We start from the raw sequence: 24,558 nt of genomic DNA on the forward strand, positions 1-24,558 counted from the left end.
TAATAGCCCATCCCAGATGTTACAGATGCTTCAATACCACCAGAATAGAATCAGAGAAGAACAAGAACATGAAAGGAAACGTATGAAAGACACGAAAATGAAAGTACTAGTTGCACAATCTGTTCCTCAAGACAGTCAGAAGAGGGGTCCGAATCAAGCCAGTCATCCTGCAGCTCCCGTTAAAGGAAACTGCAATTATTGTAAACAGCCAGGTCATTTTATAAACGAGTGTGCAGTTCTGAAACACAACATAGCTACCGGTAAGACTAAAGAAAGACCACGTCCGCCCAGACAAGAACAAGTTTCACGGACTCCTCAGCCACAGAATGCACAACAGACAGTTACCGTACCGCAGCCTATTGCTGCAACACAATTAACAACAAGGGGTGGTGATGGACAGAGTCTCTGAATTAAGCAGAAAACTCTCACCCAGTCAAGAGATCAGGGCTAGATCCAACACCGTTTTTTAGCTCACTGCATCATCCCAGTTTCAGAACCTGGCTGTATGCAAATTAGTCTGTTCCTGTCCCAGTGCATGATGGGAACAGGGCAAACCAAACTACAAAGCCAATTCTTACACTGGAAAGGAAACAAGCTACCGGGGACCGGTTTCTGGCATTTCAGCCTCTTCGGCCCGGCTTGCTTGAATCCTGATGGTGCAGTGAGCAAGGGACTCATGTCTGAGCATACCCTTCCACGCTTAGGGTGGACAAAATAATTAACAACAAGGGGTGGTGATGGACAGAGTCTCTGAATTAAGCAGAAAACTCTCACCCAGTCAAGAGATCAGGGCTAGATCCAACACCGTTTTTTAGCTCACTGCATCATCCCAGTTTCAGAACCTGGCTGTATGCAAATTAGTCTGTTCCTGTCCCAGTGCATGATGGGAACAGGGCAAACCAAACTACAAAGCCAATTCTTACACTGGAAAGGAAACAAGCTACCGGGGACCGGTTTCTGGCATTTCAGCCTCTTCGGCCCGGCTTGCTTGAATCCTGATGGTGCAGTGAGCAAGGGACTCATGTCTGAGCATACCCTTCCACGCTTAGGGTGGACAAAATAATTAACAACAAGGGGTGGTGATGGACAGAGTCTCTGAATTAAGCAGAAAACTCTCACCCAGTCAAGAGATCAGGGCTAGATCCAACACCGTTTTTTAGCTCACTGCATCATCCCAGTTTTAGAACCTGGCTGTATGCAAATTAGTCTGTTCCTGTCCCAGTGCATGATGGGAACAGGGCAAACCAAACTACAAAGCCAATTCTTACACTGGAAAGGAAACAAGCTACCGGGGACCGGTTTCTGGCATTTCAGCCTCTTCGGCCCGGCTTGCTTGAATCCTGATGGTGCAGTGAGCAAGGGACTCATGTCTGAGCATACCCTTCCACGCTTAGGGTGGACAAAATAATTAACAACAAGGGGTGGTGATGGACAGAGTCTCTGAATTAAGCAGAAAACTCTCACCCAGTCAAGAGATCAGGGCTAGATCCAACACCGTTTTTTAGCTCACTGCATCATCCCAGTTTCAGAACCTGGCTGTATGCAAATTAGTCTGTTCCTGTCCCAGTGCATGATGGGAACAGGGCAAACCAAACTACAAAGCCAATTCTTACACTGGAAAGGAAACAAGCTACCGGGGACCGGTTTCTGGCATTTCAGCCTCTTCGGCCCGGCTTGCTTGAATCCTGATGGTGCAGTGAGCAAGGGACTCATGTCTGAGCATACCCTTCCACGCTTAGGGTGGACAAAATAATTAACAACTAGGGGTGGTGATGGACAGAGTCTCTGAATTAAGCAGAAAACTCTCACCCAGTCAAGAGATCAGGGCTAGATCCAACACCGTTTTTTAGCTCACTGCATCATCCCAGTTTCAGAACCTGGCTGTATGCAAATTAGTCTGTTCCTGTCCCAGTGCATGATGGGAACAGGGCAAACCAAACTACAAAACCAATTCTTACACTGGAAAGGAAACAAGCTACCGGGGACCGGTTTCTGGCATTTCAGCCTCTTCGGCCCGGCTTGCTTGAATCCTGATGGTGCAGTGAGCAAGGGACTCATGTCTGAGCATACCCTTCCACGCTTAGGGTGGACAAAATAATTAACAACAAGGGGTGGTGATGGACAGAGTCTCTGAATTAAGCAGAAAACTCTCACCCAGTCAAGAGATCAGGGCTAGATCCAACACCGTTTTTTAGCTCACTGCATCATCCCAGTTTCAGAACCTGGCTGTATGCAAATTAGTCTGTTCCTGTCCCAGTGCATGATGGGAACAGGGCAAACCAAACTACAAAGCCAATTCTTACACTGGAAAGGAAACAAGCTACCGGGGACCGGTTTCTGGCATTTCAGCCTCTTCGGCCCGGCTTGCTTGAATCCTGATGGTGCAGTGAGCAAGGGACTCATGTCTGAGCATACCCTTCCACGCTTAGGGTGGACAAAATAATTAACAACAAGGGGTGGTGATGGACAGAGTCTCTGAATTAAGCAGAAAACTCTCACCCAGTCAAGAGATCAGGGCTAGATCCAACACCGTTTTTTAGCTCACTGCATCATCCCAGTTTCAGAACCTGGCTGTATGCAAATTAGTCTGTTCCTGTCCCAGTGCATGATGGGAACAGGGCAAACCAAACTACAAAGCCAATTCTTACACTGGAAAGGAAACAAGCTACCGGGGACCGGTTTCTGGCATTTCAGCCTCTTCGGCCCGGCTTGCTTGAATCCTGATGGTGCAGTGAGCAAGGGACTCATGTCTGAGCATACCCTTCCACGCTTAGGGTGGACAAAATAATTAACAACAAGGGGTGGTGATGGACAGAGTCTCTGAATTAAGCAGAAAACTCTCACCCAGTCAAGAGATCAGGGCTAGATCCAACACCGTTTTTTAGCTCACTGCATCATCCCAGTTTCAGAACCTGGCTGTATGCAAATTAGTCTGTTCCTGTCCCAGTGCATGATGGGAACAGGGCAAACCAAACTACAAAGCCAATTCTTACACTGGAAAGGAAACAAGCTACCGGGGACCGGTTTCTGGCATTTCAGCCTCTTCGGCCCGGCTTGCTTGAATCCTGATGGTGCAGTGAGCAAGGGACTCATGTCTGAGCATACCCTTCCACGCTTAGGGTGGACAAAATAATTAACAACAAGGGGTGGTGATGGACAGAGTCTCTGAATTAAGCAGAAAACTCTCACCCAGTCAAGAGATCAGGGCTAGATCCAACACCGTTTTTTAGCTCACTGCATCATCCCAGTTTCAGAACCTGGCTGTATGCAAATTAGTCTGTTCCTGTCCCAGTGCATGATGGGAACAGGGCAAACCAAACTACAAAGCCAATTCTTACACTGGAAAGGAAACAAGCTACCGGGGACCGGTTTCTGGCATTTCAGCCTCTTCGGCCCGGCTTGCTTGAATCCTGATGGTGCAGTGAGCAAGGGACTCATGTCTGAGCATACCCTTCCACGCTTAGGGTGGACAAAATAATTAACAACAAGGGGTGGTGATGGACAGAGTCTCTGAATTAAGCAGAAAACTCTCACCCAGTCAAGAGATCAGGGCTAGATCCAACACCGTTTTTTAGCTCACTGCATCATCCCAGTTTCAGAACCTGGCTGTATGCAAATTAGTCTGTTCCTGTCCCAGTGCATGATGGGAACAGGGCAAACCAAACTACAAAGCCAATTCTTACACTGGAAAGGAAACAAGCTACCGGGGACCGGTTTCTGGCATTTCAGCCTCTTCGGCCCGGCTTGCTTGAATCCTGATGGTGCAGTGAGCAAGGGACTCATGTCTGAGCATACCCTTCCACGCTTAGGGTGGACAAAATAATTAACAACAAGGGGTGGTGATGGACAGAGTCTCTGAATTAAGCAGAAAACTCTCACCCAGTCAAGAGATCAGGGCTAGATCCAACACCGTTTTTTAGCTCACTGCATCATCCCAGTTTCAGAACCTGGCTGTATGCAAATTAGTCTGTTCCTGTCCCAGTGCATGATGGGAACAGGGCAAACCAAACTACAAAGCCAATTCTTACACTGGAAGGGAAACAAGCTACCGGGGACCGGTTTCTGGCATTTCAGCCTCTTTGGTCCGGCTTGCTTGAATCCTGATGGTGCAGTGAGCAAGGGACTCATGTCTGAGCATACCCTTCCACGCTTAGGGTGGACAAAATAATTAACAACAAGGGGTGGTGATGGACAGAGTCTCTGAATTAACCAGAAAACTCTCACCCAGTCAAGAGATCAGGGCTAGATCCAACACCGTTTTTTAGCTCACTGCATCATCCCAGTTTCAGAACCTGGCTGTATGCAAATTAGTCTGTTCCTGTCCCAGTGCATGATGGGAACAGGGCAAACCAAACTACAAAGCCAATTCTTACACTGGAAAGGAAACAAGCTACCGGGGACCGGTTTCTGGCATTTCAGCCTCTTCGGCCCGGCTTGCTTGAATCCTGATGGTGCAGTGAGCAAGGGACTCATGTCTGAGCATACCCTTCCACGCTTAGGGTGGACAAAATAATTAACAACAAGGGGTGGTGATGGACAGAGTCTCTGAATTAAGCAGAAAACTCTCACCCAGTCAAGAGATCAGGGCTAGATCCAACACCGTTTTTTAGCTCACTGCATCATCCCAGTTTCAGAACCTGGCTGTATGCAAATTAGTCTGTTCCTGTCCCAGTGCATGATGGGAACAGGGCAAACCAAACTACAAAGCCAATTCTTACACTGGAAAGGAAACAAGCTACCGGGGACCGGTTTCTGGCATTTCAGCCTCTTCGGCCCGGCTTGCTTGAATCCTGATGGTGCAGTGAGCAAGGGACTCATGTCTGAGCATACCCTTCCACGCTTAGGGTGGACAAAATAATTAACAACAAGGGGTGGTGATGGACAGAGTCTCTGAATTAAGCAGAAAACTCTCACCCAGTCAAGAGATCAGGGCTAGATCCAACACCGTTTTTTAGCTCACTGCATCATCCCAGTTTCAGAACCTGGCTGTATGCAAATTAGTCTGTTCCTGTCCCAGTGCATGATGGGAACAGGGCAAACCAAACTACAAAGCCAATTCTTACACTGGAAAGGAAACAAGCTACCGGGGACCGGTTTCTGGCATTTCAGCCTCTTCGGCCCGGCTTGCTTGAATCCTGATGGTGCAGTGAGCAAGGGACTCATGTCTGAGCATACCCTTCCACGCTTAGGGTGGACAAAATAATTAACAACAAGGGGTGGTGATGGACAGAGTCTCTGAATTAAGCAGAAAACTCTCACCCAGTCAAGAGATCAGGGCTAGATCCAACACCGTTTTTTAGCTCACTGCATCATCCCAGTTTCAGAACCTGGCTGTATGCAAATTAGTCTGTTCCTGTCCCAGTGCATGATGGGAACAGGGCAAACCAAACTACAAAGCCAATTCTTACACTGGAAAGGAAACAAGCTACCGGGGACCGGTTTCTGGCATTTCAGCCTCTTCGGCCCGGCTTGCTTGAATCCTGATGGTGCAGTGAGCAAGGGACTCATGTCTGAGCATACCCTTCCACGCTTAGGGTGGACAAAATAATTAACAACAAGGGGTGGTGATGGACAGAGTCTCTGAATTAAGCAGAAAACTCTCACCCAGTCAAGAGATCAGGGCTAGATCCAACACCGTTTTTTAGCTCACTGCATCATCCCAGTTTCAGAACCTGGCTGTATGCAAATTAGTCTGTTCCTGTCCCAGTGCATGATGGGAACAGGGCAAACCAAACTACAAAGCCAATTCTTACACTGGAAAGGAAACAAGCTACCGGGGACCGGTTTCTGGCATTTCAGCCTCTTCGGCCCGGCTTGCTTGAATCCTGATGGTGCAGTGAGCAAGGGACTCATGTCTGAGCATACCCTTCCACGCTTAGGGTGGACAAAATAATTAACAACAAGGGGTGGTGATGGACAGAGTCTCTGAATTAACCAGAAAACTCTCACCCAGTCAAGAGATCAGGGCTAGATCCAACACCGTTTTTTAGCTCACTGCATCATCCCAGTTTCAGAACCTGGCTGTATGCAAATTAGTCTGTTCCTGTCCCAGTGCATGATGGGAACAGGGCAAACCAAACTACAAAGCCAATTCTTACACTGGAAAGGAAACAAGCTACCGGGGACCGGTTTCTGGCATTTCAGCCTCTTCGGCCCGGCTTGCTTGAATCCTGATGGTGCAGTGAGCAAGGGACTCATGTCTGAGCATACCCTTCCACGCTTAGGGTGGACAAAATAATTAACAACAAGGGGTGGTGATGGACAGAGTCTCTGAATTAAGCAGAAAACTCTCACCCAGTCAAGAGATCAGGGCTAGATCCAACACCGTTTTTTAGCTCACTGCATCATCCCAGTTTCAGAACCTGGCTGTATGCAAATTAGTCTGTTCCTGTCCCAGTGCATGATGGGAACAGGGCAAACCAAACTACAAAGCCAATTCTTACACTGGAAAGGAAACAAGCTACCGGGGACCGGTTTCTGGCATTTCAGCCTCTTCGGCCCGGCTTGCTTGAATCCTGATGGTGCAGTGAGCAAGGGACTCATGTCTGAGCATACCCTTCCACGCTTAGGGTGGACAAAATAATTAACAACAAGGGGTGGTGATGGACAGAGTCTCTGAATTAAGCAGAAAACTCTCACCCAGTCAAGAGATCAGGGCTAGATCCAACACCGTTTTTTAGCTCACTGCATCATCCCAGTTTCAGAACCTGGCTGTATGCAAATTAGTCTGTTCCTGTCCCAGTGCATGATGGGAACAGGGCAAACCAAACGGTGTTGGATCTAGCCCTGATCTCTTGACTGGGTGAGAGTATTCTGCTTAATTCAGAGACTCTGTCCATCACCATCCCTTGTTATAAATATTTTTGTCCACCCTAAGCGTGGAAGGGTATACTCAGATGTGAGTCCCTTGCTCATTGCACCATCAGGATTCAAGCAAGCCGGGCCGAAGACGGCTGAAATGCCAGAAACCGGTCCCCGGAAGCTTGTTTCCTTCCCAGTGTAAGAATTGGCTTTTGTAGTCTGGTCTGCCCTGTTCCCATGATGCACTGGGCCAGGGACAGACTAATTTGCAAACAGCCAGGTTCTGAAACTGGGATGGTGCAATGAGCTAAAAAACGGTGTTGGATCTAGCCCTGATCTCTTGACTGGGTGAGAGTATTCTGCTTAATTCAGAGACTCTGTCCATCACCATCCCTTGTTATAAATATTTTTGTCCACCCTAAGCGTGGAAGGGTATACTCAGATGTGAGTCCCTTGCTCATTGCACCATCAGGATTCAAGCAAGCCGGGCCGAAGACGGCTGAAATGCCAGAAACCGGTCCCCGGAAGCTTGTTTCCTTCCCAGTGTAAGAATTGGCTTTTGTAGTCTGGTCTGCCCTGTTCCCATGATGCACTGGGCCAGGGACAGACTAATTTGCAAACAGCCAGGTTCTGAAACTGGGATGGTGCAATGAGCTAAAAAACGGTGTTGGATCTAGCCCTGATCTCTTGACTGGGTGAGAGTATTCTGCTTAATTCAGAGACTCTGTCCATCACCATCCCTTGTTATAAATATTGCTGCAACACAGCATGTTACACAGCAGATGTACCAGTATGCTCAGTCCGAGTATCCAGAGTATCAGCCATATTCATGAAACAGCCTAGAGAGGGAGGTAGGCTTGCCTCTCATCGAGATACCTGTAGATCAAGAAGGTCCCTATGTCCACAGTCAAGTACTAGGGAAAGACAGAAAGTTTCTGATTGATACAGGGGCAAGTAGGACCACTATAAGTCACGCCGAAGTTCCAGGGGCTCCGCTCTCAGGCTCTAGAAATGTTTCCCTTGGATTTTCGGGAAAGCCTATTGTAAATGAAATATCAAAGCCAGTTACTCTAGAAGTAGGTCCATTGTCCCGCACTACTGATCTGTTACTTACTAAGTCATGTCCAGAAAATTTATTAGGCATTAAAACACTGAAAGAATTAGGTGCAGTTATTTGCTGCTCCCCAGAGGGAATACGATTGTTCCTACGTGACTTCAAGGGTCACTATGTATTACGAGATTTTGATCCGAGATTGTCTAATGTCCCGCAGCATCTATGGGCGCAAGGTCCAACTGATGTTGGTTATATGCAAATCACACCCCATCGTGTGACTCTTAAACCAGGTGTAGTGTTACCACGAATAAGACAGTACAGATTGCCACCAGAGGCTGTAGCAGCCTTATCCAAAATTATTGACGAGCTCATGGCTCAAGGAGTAGTGGTAGAAACTGACTCCAATGTATGCAATTCTCCGATCATTCCTGTCATGAAACGTACTGATCCGAATGCACCTCCAGTATATCGATTAGTGATTGACCTTCGAGAACTTAATAAATGTATTATTCCCCAGTACCCAGTTGTCCCAGATATCTCTTGCCTATTGACAGCCATTGATTCCGAAGCTACATTTTTTACTGTCATAGACCTCAAGAACGCGTTTTTCAGTGTCCCCATTCATCCAGACAGCCAGTTTCTTTTCGGATTTTGTTTAAATGGAAGGAGCTATATGTTCACACGAGCTCCTCAAGGTTTCACAGAAAGTCCTAGTATTTACAGTCAAGCACTTAAGAGACAACTAGACAACATTCACATGCCAACTGACACTGCCCTGCTCCAATATGTCGATGATCTACTGATCACAGCCCGTTCTGAACGTGCTTGCGAGCGAGCATCCCTTACAGTCTTGTATTTTCTAGCCGAGATGGGGCACAAGGTGTCCCCTTCGAAGCTTCAATTTTGTGTCCAGCAAGTGATCTACTTAGGCCACTTACTGTCCAAGAGGGGTAGGCAGTTGACACCTGACCGTATTCAGTTAATAGCGAGTCTTCCTCAGCCCAAGACCCAGAAGGAGGTACGTGCTTTTATCGGCCTTACTTCCTATTGCAGACAATGGATTCCTCAGTATGCATTTCTAGCTAAACCACTGATACAGTTAACGACACAGGAGGCAGCCGTATCGACTGTCCTCCCATGGACATCTGAACATACACTTAGTTTCAATGAGTTAAAGAAAGCCCTATGCCAAGCTCCAGTTCTAGCTACACCGAACTACAGTAAGCCTTTTACACTTTTCGTAACAGAACGCGAAGGTACAGCACTATCTGTTCTCACACAAGATCAAGCAGGACAATACAAGCCCTGTGCTTATTTTTCGAGCACATTAGATCCTGTAGCCCAGGCTCTGCCTGCGTGCCTTAAGTCAGTTGCAGCCACAGCACTAGCTATCAGACAAAGTGATTCCATAGTGTTAGGACACTCCCTGACAGTACAAGTTCCACACTCCGTGGAAGTTCTTTTAAACCGAACACAAACTCAGCACTTGACAATTGCACGTTTAACAGGTTATGAATTGACACTGTTCCAGCCACACATAGAAATCAGACGCTGCAACGTCCTAAATCCTGCCACACTGTTACCATCAGTTACTTCGAATTCTGCCACACACGACTGTGTGGAAGTAGTCAACATCACGACAAAACCAAGACAAGATCTGACGGATATTCCATTACCAGATCCCGACCTGACACTTTATGTGGATGGTTCATGCATGAGAACAAGTACAGGAGAACTAGTCGCCGCGTATGCAGTGACTACTGACACCGAAGTTATAGAAACACACCGTATTGACACCCTGTCTGCTCAAGCAGCAGAGCTAGTTGCTCTGACTCAAGCCTGCATACACGCTAAGAACCTGAAAGTTAATGTTTACACAGATTCACGTTACGCATTTGGAGTCGTACACGACTTCGGAGTGCTCTGGCAGGAGAGAGGTTTCATGACTTCTCATGGAACCAAGATTCAGCATGGTCTCCTTATTCAAGCTCTGTTAGATGCCATACATTTACCGACATCCATTGCTATCATGAAATGCAAAGCACATACGAAAGTTACTGACATTATTTCCCAGGGTAACGATCTAGCAGATCGCACAGCCAAGCTTACAGCTCAGACTCCAGACATTCCAGTTAATCCGACACAGACACATACTCCAGATCCGATTACATGTATGACAGTTAAGGACCCTACTCAAGATGTCATAGATATCCAGTTACATGCTACCCCCGATGAAATCAAGAAATGGTCCGAACAAGGAGGGGTACAGACAGATCAAGGATGGTTAACGAAGGGTAGAGCCACATGGTTTCTTCCCGACTCTATGGTTCAAGTCATTATCAATACCGCACATAGTCCAGCACATTTAGGAGAAAAAGCTATGTTAGACAGTATCCAGAATATTTGGTTCAACAAGCATTTACGAGCTGCAGCCAAGCAGAAAGTCCGTACCTGTATGATATGTTGTCAGTTTAATCCAGGTAAAAGTGTCCCGGTGGAACAAGGTGGATTCCAGCCCCCTGACCACCCATTCGAGGTCCTCCAGATGGATTACATTCAGATGGAGCGATGTCGAGGTTTCAAGTATGTCCTTGTAGTTGTATGCGCTTTGTCCAGGTGGACGGAGGCATATCCAGTTCCAGATTACACAGCCGCGACCACTGCCAAGCAGTTGGTTCGTGAGTTCTTCCCCCGTTATGGACTCCCTAGGGTCGTATATTCTGACAACGGCCAGCCATCTCTCCAACACACTATAGGCAGAGAATCACTTTAGAACTGCTGCATTTTAACCTTAATACCTTTTTAAATATTGATTTTAACCCTCACCTTCACCAACCACAGACCCTGCCACAGATAGAGTTATTGCGTGTGCTCTTCACCCTGAACTTTGCACGCTCAATACACAGGGCATGCGGTGGTTATATAGAATCACTCCTAGTACCACCAGCATGGCATTATATTTTTACTTCCTCTGGCCAATGTTGTGACTTGCATATCTGTACTGAATGTAAATTACTGTTGTTTCCTTGTTCCTTCTCTATGTACAGGCATAGGAGAATCCACTGAGGTAACACAACACATATGATACAAGCATGTCGTTGTTGTCTTTGCACTTCACCTTTTGTGTATAGGTCCTGAAGAATCGCGGGTAATCCACCCTTAGCGAGAAACATGTCGACCACACTCACTACTAGTCTCCTCTAGGGTCACACAACCTTCATTAGTTGACACCTAGCGAGCTAGCCCCACTTTTTAATTGCAGCCAAGGGACCCCCAGAATAAAGTCAATTCCGGTACCCTTAGCTACATTTTAATCATCCCATCACAGGAGTATACCATCTGCCCACACACCCCCACTTCACCAATAGGCTGTTGGAAAAAGATCTCCGCTAAAGAGCCCCTCTTTGAGGTGAGCCCGTCGGGGATTGCACCGCCTCCCCGACGAGGAGCAACCGCCAATGATGAAGCATGACACCCTTCTGGGTGTGTGAGGCAATTACGTCCAACATAATGGATGCCCCAGGGTATCATTGGAACACCCTTGGTCACGCCAGATAAATCCTTTCCCCCCCCTACTTTATCTCTCAATAGGAACAGTGCAGCACCCCCCCTTTTTTGCAACTCCAGTACTGTGTACGGACACCCTGCTGCTACTGGACCTTCCACCATCCTGAGTGGTAAATAGTGTCCGCTGACCTCCCTTCTTTTGAAATATAAACGGCCAGCCATTCTCATCTGAACTCATGAAGCATGTTTCCCTTTTGTTAGGGTACCAGTGGAAGTTCCATTGTGTACGCCATCCTGAAGCAGCCGGTCTCGTAGAGAGACATAATCAGACCCTGAAAATTCGAATTGCAAAGGTTTGTCAAGAGAAAGGTGTGGACTGGCTAATAGCTCTGCCAGTTGCCCTGTTCTATATGCGCATGGTCGCACATTCCAGATCAGGTCTGTCCCCGTATGAGGTCGTATTCGGCCGCCCCCTAACATGTGGGGTACTCCTAGACCTCGAAGTATTACCGATGTTTCAAGTAATATGCTGACAGATTACCTAGCTTCCTTGATGTCTGCCCTCAACTCTTGTCGTTCACAGGTTGCCGCCGCATTTCCAGACAATACCGAGGTGGCACCGCATGAAATCGTTCCCGGATCCATGGTCTTAGTGAGAAATTTTGATCGCTCAAGTCCGCTGGAGCCTCGCTGGAAGGAGCCCCGACAGGTCCTCCTGGCCACCCGTACAGCCGTGAAGTTGGAGGGACGCAAAGGCTGGGTGCATCTTTCACACATCAAAAGATTTTATGGATTGAAGCCAGTCTCAAAGAACATTTCCCAGGATTTGAAAGACTGCCAAAGTACTATTCTTAAGGACTGTCCCGCAAAAGACAATACTACTGCACCCTCCCTGTTAGAGACAACTCCGCAACAGGAGTATAAATTAAAGTTAAGGTCTAGTAAAATAAGTCAGCCAGTTTGATTGTCTAAGTCCTCCCCTAGGTGAAACGGTTAGACCGGTTTCTGACATGTATAAAATAGACCCCCACAGTGAGAGAGTTAGTCAAAACTCAATCCGATGTATCGTTTTTCTATGTTTCATATTATTTCTCAGTATTATGATTTCCTGCACCAGTTATGCGTTTTATCTGTATTTTCCAGTCTCACATGTAAATAAGTCCTCTAATGCTACAGTAGAGCACACGTTTAGTGATCTGCCTCCTCATGAACTCTCTTACCGCCTCGCTATGCGTAACAATTCTTTTATCCGCATGTTACATTATTCACACCAGACCAGCAATGCCACTAATTGTTGGGTGTGTGGTCGACTCCCCCCTTTCCAGACACCGAAGGGAGTTCTGCCACTCTTTCCGTATCCCTTTTCACATAATGGTTCGTGTGGAGCATGGTCCACGTTAACGTCATCCTCAACAGATATGTCTTTTCTTAACAGTACATGTTTTCCAGACAAGCAAGGTCTTCCCCACAGAACCGGGTTAGATCTAGAAAACGAAGTTTACAATTTAGGTAATTATTCTTCGAATTTCATGGTCCTGAATGTTCAGTCTGATTCCACTCCAGACTTACCTGCTATTTCCGTATTACCAGTCAAAGGCGAATTATGTGTATGAAATAATGGTTCCGTACATGTAGGACATAGTGATTGTACTACTATTGTCAAGTATAGTGACAGTGGGAAATCTATTTTCAAAGCTTCACGTCATTCTTATTTTATTTGTGGCCAAACCGCATATGTTCGTCTGCCCCTCGATTGGGAGGGAACCTGTTATATTGCCTTCCTACTGCCACCAGTTTTCCTAGCCCCATCTGATTATCACAGAAACACACATCTAGTACACATTAGACATAAAAGGGAGATCGAGTCCCCCATTGTCGATTATACTGAAACTGCTCTAGAACAGTATACAGATTTCAATAGAGGTTTCTTCTTCTTTATAGGCCCTATCCAGAATAGTAAGCTAATCCGTAGATTAACCAGAACCCTTGAAGCTGTAGTGAATGAGACTGCCTCTGCCCTAGGTAATTTAACTGAAGAGCAATCTGCTATGAGATTTGTCGTGCTCCAGAATCGTCTCGTCCTTGACGTCATACTGGCCGATAGGGGCGGGGCATGTAGAGTCATCGGATCTAGTTGCTGCATTTTCATTCCAAATAACGCGCCGTCTGTTTATTCAGCTATAACCAGACTCCATAAAATTGCCCATCTGTTACACCAAGATCCAGGCACCTGGACATGGTCCGGTTGGTTCTGGAATATAATTTCCGCTTGGGGATGGAAAGTATTGTCCTTTCTAGGTATCGCAGTAGCGATCATATTCAGCTGCTGCCTCTGTATACAATGTGGCCCTGCGATTTGCGGCATTTGTGCTACCTCTTGTATTCCTAGTCCCAAGTCCCGTTCTAAATCCCGTTCCAAGAAAATTCGAGATGAGCAAATGATACTGTATGAAATGATAGATGGTATCATGAATATTGATGTTTCCTGATGGAAACGTAGTGACAAGGAGGGAATGTGGAAAAGTAAATTTTGCCATGTTCTGTGTCCCTACGCGTCCTCCATCATATGTTATCTGTGCATGATTAATATGCATATGTATTCCCCATGTTCGATTAAAGACGCAATTACAGTTGTGTCCATCTCTAGTATGCCAGTTTCCAGTTCTCGTGAATACTACGAATATCAGGCCTATGTAAAGTTACGTTGCCACGTTTCTCAGTGTGCACGTTATTCCATTGTAAAGTCCCCGTTTCTAGGCCTCAAAAGGGCCCGGACACCAGATTCAGCTCCTGCCTCCTGAGCCTCGCTGAGGAGCGATACAGCCCCCACCTGTATCCCTGACCCTTCACTTACTTCCTGCCTCACAGTGCCCGGTTCAGCCTGGCTCTGCCTCTGAGTCTGCCAAGAGTATGTTATGATTCTAGTTATCAGTCCAGCCCTCCTTCTCTGCATTCCTAAGTTACTGAATCGCATCAATAGTTTCCGTCATTGTCTAGCCTTTACGTCTCCATGTAAGAGAAATACTGTATTTATGGTCATTTAATATTCTTCATCACGCACTACATGTAGAATAATGCATGCTCCAGTCTTAGAGTCTGCTAGCCTTTACCCCGATAACTTTTGGATTCTATCAATATGTTCTCTAAACATCAGATACTAGATACTGCTTAGGTACATGTCGCCCTGACTCTCCAGACTTCAGTCTCTGCTCCTAGCACAGAGTTCGTAGCCCCCAGCTTCTCCTAGTAATACGTCATTGCCAGCTTGCGCGCACCACCAGGTTAGAGGTCCCGGCTCCTTAGGTAGCCCCCTCCATGTCTCCACCCCATTTATGACATATTCTGTTACGTTTGCATCACATGTCTATGTATACGCCCTGTTACACCTACTTTCACCCTTATCTTTCGCGACTGCTACGTGTCACGCCTATTGCTCCACCCACTGCTACGCCTATTGCAATGTAATGCTATGTGTTTGCGTTATGTATATATGCTCATGTACTGTTATTAAAAAGTTATCCTTGTCCCGATTCTGCCCCCGGCAGCGCTGCCATCCTATTCCTGTGCAGGTTGTCCTGTTCCTGTCCTTTATGCTGTAATAAACCTGCAAAAACTCCTACTACCTCGAATCTTGACTCTTATTTATTGAGCTATCTGTTATTCATTTATCCATTCAAAAATAGAGGTATTATTTATTTATTTACCACAGGGTGGGAAGATAAGTATTTTAATGAATGATAAATTGGTTGTTCATGTTTAATATGTTTTAATTGATAATTAATTGGGCAAATATTTTTGAATATATATTTTAGATGTTAGACTTTTCTGGGGGCATAGGGTAGGAAGAAGATCAATGTTAAGCAATTAATAAATTCATCACAATTATTAATAATTATCAATTTAAGAATTATTAAGGTTGTTTGTTTTGTGTGGATATGTTGTGGGCAGTGCATTGACAATATTTTATTATTCATATTTAAATAATGAAAACATAATTTGTTGATGAATATTTATATTAATATCGTAAATAATATTTTAGGTGCTGTTTGTGAACTTTGTGGTATTATAGTGTGGGATATAACTGAACTATATTTATGTAATAACACATTTTTTTTAATAAATAAGTTCTAAATAAAAATATTTTTTGAATGAAAATCATTTTTGTATTTTATATATAATAATATTTTTAGGTGTGATATGTATTTAACATCATAATATGTTTTACTTGTTTAAATGTTTATATATATATATATTTTTTTTAATTCTTTTTTTCAACATATTTATATGATTTTTATAAGACCCATTGCTTAAATCAGCATCTACTGAATACATACACTTCCGTAACTTTAGAGGGAGAATGCCAGCACGTCGCAGTGTGGGTCCAATACCTTTATTGAAAAGAGTACTTGTGCACCACTGCTCAGGCAAATACAAGCAGGCCAACCCCAAGAAGCAGAAGTGGGGCCCGGACAACCCCCCAGTGCGCAGTGCTGCACGAGCACCAAGCGGGACACTATAAATATCCTGACCTGCCCTACGTTAGAGAGCAGACCCATGACCCTCCTGTCCCTGGACACGAATGGTCGCTCCCCTCGCCTCCTCCTCCTCTGGGATTACTGGTATCGTAGCGCTTGACTTTGCTTCACTTCATTTACTAGAACATAGCGCTTGACTGCATACTCACATTTAATTTCGTAGCGCTTAACTGCATTTGGCACTTTGTTTTCACTAGAGCGCACTTCTGGGCATTTATTTGGCTGTGTGCGTCTTGCTTGATGATTGCATATTCTGACAGCGCTTTGACTCTGCGCTTACAATACGCTTGACTTGCTTCATTGTCCTGAATAGACATCGCCCTCTTAGCGCCACATTACTCACTCTGCCTGTGCCCCAAGCAGCGTTTGTTGTTGTTGCTGCCATTTTGTTTGTGGTCCCTGGCCCTTCCTCCGCCTCGCTCCCGCCTCCCAGCTGACCCTCCCACCCACAAAAGCTACAGGCCGCCCTCGCACGCACGAAGAGCTGTGACCCTCCTGTCCCTGGACACGAACGGTCGCTCCCCTCGCCTCCTCCTCCCCTGGGATTACTGGTATCGTAGCGCTTGACTTTGCTTCACTTCATTTACTAGAACATAGCGCTTGACTGCATACTCACATTTAATTTCGTAGCGCTTAACTGCATTTGGCACTTTGTTTTCACTAGAGCGCACTTCTGGGCATTTATTTGGCTGTGTGCGTCTTGCTTGATAATTGCATATTCTGATAGCGCTTTGACTCTGCGCTTACAATATGCTTGACTTGCTGCATTGTCCTGAATAGACATCGCCCTCTTCGTGCCACATTACTCACTCTGCCTGTGCCCCAAGCAGCGTTTGTTGTTGTTGCTGCCATTTTGTTTGTGGTCCCTGGCCCTTCCTCCGCCTCGCTCCCGCCTCCCAGCTGACCCTCCCACGCTCCGCCCCCTCCAACATCCATTTATGTAGAATGACTCAACGCGCAGCGTCCACGCGCTGCGGCCTCGCCGAAGGTGCGCCAAAGGTAAGCCCGTCTGCGCCCGTCTGCGCCTGGACCGCGCCCAGCGCCCGTCCCCCTGCCCTATGCCGCTCCCAACCCCCCAGAGTAACTTATGACGCCGCTACTCTCCTCGCCCTCAACGCCGGACGCACCCCACTTTGCTGCGAAGCTACCCCAGGACGTACCCACGGCCCATTCTCCTGCCTCTCCTGTAAGTTCAACTGCCCCAGGACCCTCACCAAACACACTTCCTCCACACACAGCTCCGAACCCAACGACTTGAAATGCATCCTACTGAACACCCGCTCGGTCCACAGACATGCAACCGAACTCTGGGACCTAATCGACACTGCGTCACCTGACATCGCCTTCCTTACTGAAACATGGATGAATGCATCTTCTGCCCCCGACATCGCCATAGCCATACCGGACACTTACAAGATCATTCGAAAAGACCGCACCGACCAAACTGGAGGAGGCATCGCCATCGTCCATAGAAACACCATCAAAATTACATCCAGCTCTGACGACAATCTTGCAACCGCCGAACACCTCCACTTTCAGATCCACAACGACCCCAGGACCACACTTAGAGGAACCCTCATTTACAGGCCCCCAGGCACCCGATCTCAATTCAGCGACGACATCACTGACTTCGTCAGCCCGCACGCCCTCGCCTCCGAGAACTACATTCTTCTAGGAGACCTCAACTACCCCCTTGACAACATTCTCGACAACAACACCACCACCCTTCTGGACAACCTGTCCAATCTCGGACTCAAACAACTTCTTGACACCCCCACTCACATAGCCGGACACACGCTCGACCCTATCTTCACCTCCAGCAAGCACATCTCCTTCGATCACACTACAGCTCTCCCCTGGACGGATCACAGCTGTGTTCACTTCAGCTACAAAACAACCCTGACCCACAACCGTCCACAACCCATTCCCCGAAGAAAATGGAACAAAATCACCACCGACCAACTCCTCACATCACTCAGCCAAAACACTCCCACCCTAGCAACGGACCCAGACCTAGCGGCCACCAACCTCAGGCAATGGATTACCCACAGTGCGGACGAACTAGCACCCCTGAAAAAACACCAGTCGAAATCATCCAGCAAAAAAGCTCCCTGGTTCAATGATGACCTTAAAAAATCCAAGAAGACATGCCGCACCCTGGAGAAGAATTGGAGAAAAGAACCAACCTCAGACAACATGGCCTCCCTCAAGACAGCCACCCGCAAACACCACCAACTGATTCGATCCGCCAAGAAATCAGCATTTAAGGACCGTCTCGACAACAATTCTCATAACAGCAAGGAACTCTTCAATATCGTCAAAGAATTCACCAACCCTCCCGCAGCATCCAACGACATCACTAACTCCAAAGACCTCTGCGATGCGCTATCCTCCTTCTTCTAAAACAAAATTGCCGACATCCACAACAGCTTCAAGAATACTCCCAATGACCAACTCACCCCACCCCCTTCAGATCCCACCCCTCCAACTAACTACCTCAACTCCTGGAACCCAATCACCATTGAAGACACCATTCGCCTCATGAACTCAATCCACTCTGGCTCACCTTCTGACCCCTGTCCCCACTACATCTTCAACAAAGCTGACTCCATCATCGCTCCCCAACTCCGCGATGTCATCAACTGCTCCTTCAACTCCGCCACCTTTCCAGACATATGGAAACACGCCGAACTCAGCGCCCTTCTGAAAAAACCAACAGCAGACCCCTCAGAACTGAAAAACTACCGACCCATTTCCCTCCTCCCTTTCCCGGCCAAAGTCATCGAGAAAGCCGTCAATAGCCAACTCGCAGCCTTCCTTGAATCCAACAACTCCCTGGATCCCTCACAGAACGGCTTTCGAGCCAAACACAGCACCGAAACCGCCCTCATTGCAGCGACCGACGACATCCGAGCACTCCTGGACAACGGTGAAACAGTGGCCCTCATTCTACTCGACCTCTCTGCCGCCTTCGACACTGTCTGTCACAACACCCTCATACAACGCCTCAACAACATCGGCATACAAGGAAAAGCCTTGGACTGGATCATCTCGTTCCTAGCCGGGAGAACCCAGAGAGTCCGACTCCCCCCTTTCTACTCAGAGCCCACCGAAGTCATCTGCGGCGTACCTCAAGGCTCCTCACTCAGTCCCACCCTCTTCAACGTCTACATGAGTCCCCTCGCCTCCATCGCACGTCAACACAATCTCAACATCATCTCCTACGCCGACGACACCCAGCTAATTCTTTCCCTCACCAAAGACCCCAACACCGCCAAAAACAACCTTCACGAAGGTATGAAAGAAGTAGCCGAATGGATGAAACAGAGCCGCTTAAAACTCAACTCAGACAAAACGGAGGTGCTCATCCTATGATCCTCCCCCTCAGCTTGGGACGACTCCTGGTGGCCTTCCGCTTTGGGATCTGCGCCCACACCCACAGACCATGCACGTATACTTGGCTTCATTCTAGACTCCTCCCTCTCAATGTCCAGACAAGTCAACGCCGTATCGTCCTCCTGCTTCAACGTCCTTCGCATTCTCAAAAAGATCTTCCGCTGGATTCCCCTCGAAACAAGAAAGACTGTCACCCATGCAATGGTCACGAGTCGACTGGACTATGGCAACACACTCTACGCCGGAATTACAACAAAATTGCAGAAAAAGCTCCAGCGCATCCAAAACGCATCAGCGAGACTCATATTAGACATCCCGCGCCAAGAGCACATCACCGGTCACTTGAAAAACCTCCACTGGCTTCCCGTCAACAAAAGAATTACCTTCCGCCTTCTTACCCACGCACACAAGGCCCTCTATAATCTAGGACCCGAATGCCTCAACACCCAACTGTCCTTCTACTATCCCACCCGCCAACTAAGATCATCCAATCAAGCCCTCGCCGCAGTCCCGCGCATCCGAAAAACCACCATGGGTGGCAGATCCTTCTCCTTCCTGGCTGCCAAGACCTGGAACTCACTCCCCACCCACCTCCGCCTTACTCAGAATGACATCTCCTTCAGAAAAGAACTGAAAACATGGCTATTCGATAAACAGTAAACCCCTCCCTCCAGCGCCTTGAGACCCTCTGGGTGAGTAGTGCGCTTTATAAATGCATGAACTTGAACTTGAACTTGCGTGCTGCACACTACAGTAGCGTAGTCCGCTAAAGAAAAACATAATTAAACAAAAAGATACAGGCAAGCAGGCAGCGTGTGGAGCCTGCTCATTCGAGAGGCAATATGTCATGGGAGTTAACTTGCAGAAGAAAGTGGGGTATGTACAAACCATAAGCCAATTGCATGCTATGGTTTTCAAAGGACACAGACATAAGCCAATGCAAACCGGTGGGACATTTCAGACGCCACAAAGTACATAGAACAGATCGCCTCACAGCTGTGCTCTCTAGGCATGACCTAAAAAATGAAGTAAAGACCTTAGTTGAGCATACCCACCTTCCAATGTCAGACGTACTAAGTGAAACTACTAAGATTTCACCATAGTACCCTTGTTTAACCTCTGAATATAATCCTCATGAGAAAAGTGAGAGCAAGATAACTTCTTTAGAGAAAATACATTTTCATCTTACATCAAGCAGGGGACCATAAGTAAGGAATAAACAAGCATTTCTCCATAAATAGGAGATTCAGTTTCTCAACTCAACGACCTGGAATTCTTTTCTTGTCAATATAACCAGAACATCTCAAGAAAAAAGCTCACAAACATTAACAAATATGAGCATACTTTAATATTATAGCTGTGTCTGTAAAGTGTTTCTCCAGGTCATCCTGGTCCTAAGAAAAGATTTAGCACAAAACAAAATGTATCATGAAAGAGCTGAAAGAGCCCTCAAGACCACTTATGGTTTCCAAAAAATGTAACAATCTTTTTTTGCATATCCTGATGAGTACTGGAATAATTTATTACAAAAGAGACCACCAAGCAGACATAATGCTATGGAGATATTAATGACTTAAACCCTGAACTTCCAGCATCAGAATTCTATATTTAACATAAGTCACACAGAAATAGATCACAAAACGTACACACTCGCCAATGCGATTTTCCGCCGTTTCCTTTTAAACTCAGGTAAGTGCTGTGTCCCCAAAAGGATTCCCCCAGCTTGAGAGACTTTCCACTATGGGGCAGCATTGAAGCTTGAAGAATGAGTTTTCCTGCTCTTCTTTCTCCAGAGTAACCTAGGCCTTGAGAAGCCAACAGTGCGCTGGACAAGACTAAAAAACATGTGACCCTTGAACTATTGCTGTACTCTTAAAATATCTTCAATTACCCATATAGTTGGGAGAAGGTCATGCCCACTAGATTGCACAGGAACCAATGGTAGATTTACCACACCACTGATTCTGGTGCTTGAGGGAGATGAGAGAATTGGGCACAGTGCCACTCGCAGCCCCAGAATTTACCTGCAGTGGAAGAATCAGGACTCAAACACTAGCAGTATCTGGAGGAGGTAATGAAGGCACCCTTAGCAGGCATAAGACAAAGAGGACTACATAGTGTAGGAGTCACAAGGAGTCACAAGACAACCATACTGCTAGGCATTATATATTGAGAGGGCTTGCTTTTTCAAAACACAGACTCAGAATTTAAAATGTAACACTGTGGTTAGAGTGGCATTTCTAATAAGAATGTATTTCTAATAAAATTAACCCTTTTTGGGAAATTCAGGATGAGTGGGGATAATACAATGTTCTAACTTATACCTTGTAGTTTGCTTGCAACTCTTTGATGAAAATAAATAGCAATGCTCTACATTAGTAATGTAACTAATGAAATGCAAATAACAAAAGGATCTGTGTGTCTAGGGCAGTTACTCACTGAGCTAGCTACGTGTGATTTGTATGGTAAACATTCATTCCAGCAGGCATAATAAGCCTTTGCACTACTTTATTATGAGTCAAAACTATCACTAGACAAAACACTCTCACTCTCCAGCAAAAATATTAATCACCAGAATTATTTTCCACTTGATTGTTGTCTGTAAATTGCCTGACACACAAGAAACTCCAGCAGTCTAATTTAAAACCATAAAATATTTCAAAACACACTGCTCATGAGCTTAGCACCCAGTGCAGCGGTGTTACAGCACTAAAGTTGGTCTTGGCTGGTGTGCAATGCAAAGGAAAAGTGACAACTAAGGTGCTGAGAACATTGCATTCCAGATGCTCGGTATATATTAATCATTTCTCTCCACACAGGAAGACATTTTTGCTGAGTCGCAAACTCCTACATCGCTTTAGCAAGTGATAAAAAGTTCAGAGAGAGCAATGTACCCCCGCAAAATATAAAACAATGAAAGTCAATGAATCACAAAGCTTGGCCTGATTCAAATCTGTCTGGTCGTACCCAATGCCCACCAGTTCAGCTGAACACCAGCCCCCATTACCAAACCTTAACACATCCACAGACTAGGCTGATTCTAATGCCTCAGCCAAACCATCAGGTGCATGCATGTGGCCTCATAGTCTACCCTGACAGCTCTGAAGTTCTCAGCATTACCCTTCAGCAGTCAGCACAGCTAGACATGAATCTTTCCCCTGGATTCTCAGTACAGAACGGCCTCAGTGACCCTCTCTCCACGTCTATCTGCAGAGACCCAGCCGAGTCCTGCCAATGGCTACCAAGCCCCACGGCCCAGTGTGTGATGCCACTGTACACATCAACATTGCTCCAGCTTGAAGCTATCCAGCCCCAGACTGACAAGCGCAGGTTCTCAGAACCTGGATACACTCACAGGGGTTAGCTGTGCTTTAAAAGTCCTGATTGAGGAGGGGACTCTCACGCAGTGTAGAAAATAGAAACCTTCTCAGGGGTCCCACTGATACTTGGTCCTTTTAAACCAACAAAGAAGAAATTGGCACAGAAGCTGAAATATAAAAGTAAAAACTTTATTAACCTCAAATGAGGGAGACTATGTCACACAGAAGTCTTAGCAACTGAATGAGGCAGTCTGAGGAGTACAGAAAACAGAGGCCCTATATATGCTTAGGGTTACTTGGTCAGCATTAGTCCAAGGGGTAATCCTGGCTCATGTAAGCATGCAAAATGCCTAATATGGTCCTACAAGACAATATTTGCACATTAATTTTCATACATTTATCAATATCCTAATTCATTGCTATGTGGGGATTTTCCATTCTAAACATGTCATTAAACGGATATATGTGAGATATAAGCAGGAATACAAAGGGAACGGAGCATTGGGTCATCATTAACATACAGATAGCAGGAGAAGGTAAGACCACTATTACAAATGGAATTATAATTTTTCTAGTCCTAAGCAAAAGCAAATCCTAAAATCATCTAGTAAACATTTTCAGGGCTCCTATGCATTGCAGTGACCATCTATTTCAGTTTCAGAATAGCTAACAGGACATCTCTAATAAAAACATTTTCCAATTGACTGTTACATCTTCCTTTTATGAGGGCTAGAAAATTAATTTAATACATTGCTCAGAAAAAATGTTTTTTGTGCATAATAAATATAACTAATGCAAATATTAAAGCAACTAAACAGATTATTATAAAAACAATCCTGGCTCCAAGGGACCAGGAGGACCACACAGGGCAATAGGAATTGGAAAAAAGCGCGGCAAAGGGCTGCTCCTCCTTAAAACAGGACATCCAAAGGGGTACGTTATTAACAAGAAAAAGAAGAAGTCCTTGGGGAAATTGAAGCCGCTGTACAACCAACCAGAGGGGAGTCTTCTCCCTGTGTCCGTTTCAGCTTCACAGGCAGGCTCTTGTTGTTTCCACGGTGGAGCTGCACAACTCGCAAATCAAGAATCACAGCCCAGTTTCAAGGAAAGAGTCTCTTCTTTCAGGATAGGGCAGTCACCCACCAGAGCTAATAATCTTAGAGATCCTGTCCGGTGTCTCAGGCAGTGCACCAGTTTTCTTCACTTCAATCTAACAGGCACCAGAGACACAGCACCTGTACCCTGAACTCAAGTCCTTCCCTAACTCCTGTATGGCTCTGCTGGTGCACTGCTCATTCATTGGGGCCACACATTGCATCAAGTGTACCCAGGTATCTCTTGACCAACAAACAAAGAAGCAAACTTGCATTCACTTTAGGACCAGAATTCAGAGGTCTGATGCTGGGATCTCAGAAGCAACCCTTGTTTCAAAAGGGGTCACCCCAAGCAAAGCCTCCTTGCCATTCTGGTCGGTCTGTGACTCTCAGCTGGGCATATAATACTTGATCCATAATTTCTCCTTTCTTATTTGTGATCCCGTCTTTCGCCCAAAACAGTGGCATGGGTACACAATTCAGCTCAGGGCTTCCGCCTTCACTGAGGTCCTAGATGCCAGAAATGCCTGTGCTAGTTAGCTTCAAGCAGGAGTCTGATGTCTGGGCTCCTCTGGCAATGGTTGTAAGGCAGCAAACGTTGGTAGACAGAACAAAAGGTCTTGAGACAAGACACAGAAACAGTCTATCAACAGAGAGGATAGTCTCAGAATACTTCCTAGTCTTGGGACACCCCATATATTAGCAAGGCACCCAACAACACTTTCATCTATCTATGAGAGAGTAAAAAAAAAAACCATCCAGGAGCCATCGGCAAGTATAAAAGGAACTCCTTGGTGAACTGACAAGATTAATACATCACCCAATCCCAAGCAGCCAAAGAAGTTTGTGTT

The sequence above is a fragment of the Lissotriton helveticus genome, chromosome 2_1, assembly GCF_964261635.1.
Source record: "Lissotriton helveticus chromosome 2_1, aLisHel1.1, whole genome shotgun sequence".
Taxonomy (NCBI): Eukaryota; Metazoa; Chordata; class Amphibia; order Caudata; family Salamandridae; genus Lissotriton; species Lissotriton helveticus.